This window comes from Dipodomys merriami, unplaced genomic scaffold, assembly GCF_024711535.1.
Source record: "Dipodomys merriami isolate MVZ:Mamm:240054 unplaced genomic scaffold, mDipMer1.0.p SCAF_2, whole genome shotgun sequence".
NCBI lineage: Eukaryota > Metazoa > Chordata > Mammalia > Rodentia > Heteromyidae > Dipodomys > Dipodomys merriami.
In genome coordinates, this window is record NW_027203381.1 from 25,562,501 (window position 1) to 25,567,237 (window position 4,737).

The following is a 4,737-nucleotide window of genomic DNA, read 5'->3' on the forward strand; positions in this document are numbered from 1 at the left end:
AATGACAAGGCTGTACAGACAAAGACTTCACCCCAACAAATATAAAGGATTACAACTATGGGTGAGATCTTCAAGAAAATTGAAATGCACGCATAGCCTGCTCTACAAATCTGACGCATTACTTTTTTTTCCTCAAGTTTGTTAAATATCTGCTTGTGCAGATGTGCACAGTCTTACATGATATCCAATGCATCACTAGCCACAATGGCTATTTTCAGACAAATACATAAATTACAAGCTTATTTCCTCAGTTGCACATGTTAAGTTTATGATAGTCATATTTGCCTCGAGGCTACTAAAGTCAGACACCATTGGGAACAAACTTCTATTGGTCAGCACTCTTCTGGCAGTATAAAGCAATGAAATCAACACCTTTAATGACTAATAGAGTAGCTTCATCAAGCACATAGTTGTATAATTAATAAGCCTTACTGCATGTTCTAGCTAAACCAAGGACAGAAATCTGGCATCATTCACCAAGCCTCACCATTTTAAAACCATATCCTTACCTCTATGAGGCTGGAGAAAACACAATTAATGTAATTACCTAGATGCAATAAGACCACTGTATACAACACAAAAAAGTACCTGTCCATTTCCTAATTGCAGCCACATAGCAAGAATTAGTAAAATCTCTCGAGGAGGTTACACAGTATCCTAATGAATTACATTCTGAAATGAAAGTAGAGCTTAGGAATCCACACTTAGCAAGCTTTCCAAGACATTCTTTCTCACAATGCAACTTGACAACATTTACCATAGAGTCAGAAAGAAATAACCTTTTGATCTAGCTTATTTATTTCTCAAACACAGACAAAGTCAGACTTTCTAGGTTAGAATTTTGGCTGCTCCGCCTCCAACTGTGTTAACCTGTTATCCTGGGCATGTTGCTTTCCCAGTGGAGGTGTCCTTCCATGTCATTGGTGAGGTTTGCTCTGTCAGATGCCCTTGAGTGAACTCCAAGAAGAATAAATGGCCATGAGCGCTTAGACTAATTACATTTCATCACAGTACAGGAGAAAAAGCCAAGGAGTATATGATCATCCAATATTTAACAAGGTTAGAGATCTTTAGCAAGGAGAAAAATAGGTAGGATTTCTCTTTGGATGCAACCAACAGTGCCTGGCAGAAGAGCTCTTCTTGTTTGATGCTCAAACCTAGATTATTGCTAATCCTTCATGACATCCTGACATTGGAGAATAACAAACTTCAGAAGTGCTTAAAATAATTATCCAAGTCACATGGCTTGCTGGCTACACATATAGAATTAAAGTGGCTGCTTAATCTTCATATATTTATTTCTTCAGTTGTATAAATAACACTCATTGGTTTGAATTTCTCTTTTTTGTCTTATTGTATTTTCTCTTTTTAATATACTTTTTTCCTATTTTAATATTTACCTCCTGGAATACCTCTTTGCCACAAGGATCAAAAATATACTTTAAAATTATATTTTTCCCCTTTCCCTTCAGTAGCAAACATTCTGGGATTTTTTTTTAAGTTAGCTCCTTGATCTTAGCCATTAGCCGCATAAACAGATAATTTTGTGCTGCATACATTTAGGAAATATATGTATTTTCTACCTACAAGATAAAATGGAAAAGAGACTTCAAGCTTCTCTCATTATTCAGGCTTTGGGAGGATAAGGTAAACAGTATGAAATCTGACACCTCTTCATTCTCAAGGAGAAAACCACACTGCAGGTTTTTGAAGAAGCAATGCAAGCACTGAACAAGAAAACACACCTCTACAGAAAGAGAGGAAGCCAATACCCCAGGAGTCAGAAACCCCCAGTCCATTACAGTTTTTGCAACCGTCTGGCTGCAATTCGAAACCTCATATTTATGATCATGCTCTCAGCTTTCCAGCTGTCCCAGGCGACAGACTAAAAGGAAGATGATAGCTTCAAGTGGGGAATGAACAGCAGATGGAGATGGTCACTTAAGGCATGGGGTCCTGTTATCATTGCTATGTATTTGATTCTTTAATTATTAAGGAATGAGGAGAGCGAAATTAAGAGAATGTAATGAGTACTTTCAAATATACTATGCTTTTGCAAAGTTCTCCTGAGGAAGCACCTGTTCTTGGTATGTATATTCTTTACTAAAAAGATTAAGTTATTTGTTTTCTGCTTGTTTCAAACTACTTCTAGGAGGCAGTTTTATCTTTGCTCCTTAAACTCTGTCAAGAAACGCCATTGCCTTAAAAAGGCAGAAGATCCATTTGGCAGTATAGATTTGTAGGTTGAACATAGTAAGAATGACAACTAGGCCACTTGGAAATTAGTCATCTTCTAGATTTTAATTTATGAAACTGTTAAGTAGAGATAAAAGCAAATTTAGTTGTGTACACAAGCTTACTCTAAAGGATAGAATGGATTAACATGGAAGTGGGGCTGTGGCTCAAAGTGTTAGAGCTCTAGCCTTGAGCAAAAAAAGCTCAGTTATGGTACCCAGTCTCTGAGATCAAGCCCCACGACCAAAACCACAACCGAAAACAACAACAACAATAGGACAGTTAAGATGATCAGATCTTTAAGTAGGTAGATATTATAGTTTCATAATTTGTATCCTTATGTGGGTCTAGTAATATGAAAACTTGTACATAGCCCAATATTAGCCAGGACAAGTGTATGAGCTTCCAAAATATTGTTTCTTCTTATAAATGTCCACTGTGACATACATAGAATAAAACCAATAATGTGACTACCTTGAGCTGAGTTGATCCTTTACGAGGAGAAATATGACTTAAAATACAGGGGTTTCTTCTTTGTACAATAAGCTATTTTTAGGACATACAAGTTGGGTGCTGATGGCTCATGCCTGTAATCCTAGCTACTCAGGAGGCTGAGATCTGAGGATCATGGTTCAAATCCAGCCTAGGCAGGAAAGTCTGTGAAATTCTTATCTCCAGTGAACCACCAGAAAACTTCAATTGGCACTGTAGCTCAAGTGGTAGAGTGCTAGCCTTGAGCTGAAGAGCTAAGGGATAGTGCTCAGGCCCAGAGGTCATGCCCCATGACCAACACACACACACACACACACACACACACACACACACACACACACACACACACGAAGACATACAAGGCCACTAATTTGCATTTTTGAGATCATAAAAATGGGAAAGAAGCAGATGGAAAGTTTACATGAGAGAATATGGGATACAGAAAAGGGATTGGAAGTAAGGATAATTTCCAGTGCTTCATGGTAAATGTGGAACCTGAATTGACTGTCAAGGATTAACATGGATCTAGCAGATAACAAAGGAACAGTCTAGGAGGGGAGATGGATGGGAGAACAGAGCATTTCTAGATGCAGAAATTTGTGTTGGGTTATAAACATAGAAATGCATTGTGGGACCCAGCTTTTTACCAACTCCAGTGGCACTGAATATTAAAATAAAAAGTTTTGGGGATTTTTTCCCCCTTGAATTTCTTAGCCATTGAACATTTGCTCAGCAAAATTGTTTCTAATGTTCCTTGGATGAGGACATTTTCTTAGTAGATTTCAGGGTCACTATGAAATATGTTAAACACATTAAACTCCTTTACTCAATTTATTATAACAATTTTTACAATGGCAACTCTGTAAAAGATAAAAACAGACTGCCTCTTTTTGAAATATATTACCAGGCCTTTCAAATCTCTATGAACACTATAAAATAGGAATTTAGCAAATCACAAACTATGGGCTTTATGCAAGCTACAGCCATTTTTATTAATGAAATTTTATTAAAATATAGCCATACCTATTAATTTACATATTTTCTGCATTTATGCTTCAACAGCAGAATTGAGTAGAGAACTGAGACCGAGCATGCACCTAGCAAAGCCTAAAATATTTATTAACTGGAATTTTACAGAAATAAAAAGTTTGCCAAACCTGGTTACATATATCAGAGCATGCACCAAGCTATGGTGTTAAGGTACACTTCAAAGTTTAAGTTGAAATCCAGTTGCCTCTGTAATGGCATTGGGAGGTCAGACTATTAATCAGTCATTAGAATATTAGGGTTATAACCTAATAAATTGATTGATCCTTTTGGTCTTTCTTGAAGTTAGTGACTATATTTGTTTATTTTTTTCTTTCATGCAAATATTCTTTCTTCAGCACTCTCTTGCTCATTTATTCCCTTGCTAATAAATAAATGCTCTCCACCTCCAATGGAACAAGGCCCTAAATAAAGTACCTTAATCAATATTGGATATCCTAGCCTCATAACCATTATCCAAGTAAACTTCTGTTCTTTGAACTTTACTCAGCCTATGCAATTCCAGTATAGCTATAGTAAACAGCTTACTTGACACAATACAACCAACCAAGAAAGACAATTTAGGGCAATAAATAATAAATACTAATCCATTTTTTAAAACAGATGAAAACACATGAATAAGTGTGTAGTGTTTAACAAAAAGGCATCAATCATTTTTCCTTTATTTTCTCAAAAGCAACTACATTGTCCTGCTATCTCTTATACACTAATATCACAAAACAACAACAACAACAAAACGAGCATAGGATAAAGAATAAAAGTTAGTCCTAGAGATAATTTCTTTCAAATAAATGTACATATTTGACACACTCCAACATCAGGTGTGAAGTGGCTTGCACAGTTATAGCTGAACTTACCAAATGATACAGATTGGATCATAGATTTCTAACTATGGCTATATCCTTATGAATTTTGCATGTATTGTGTAATTTTGTCTTTCTCTCAATGCCCATCTGTGCCACT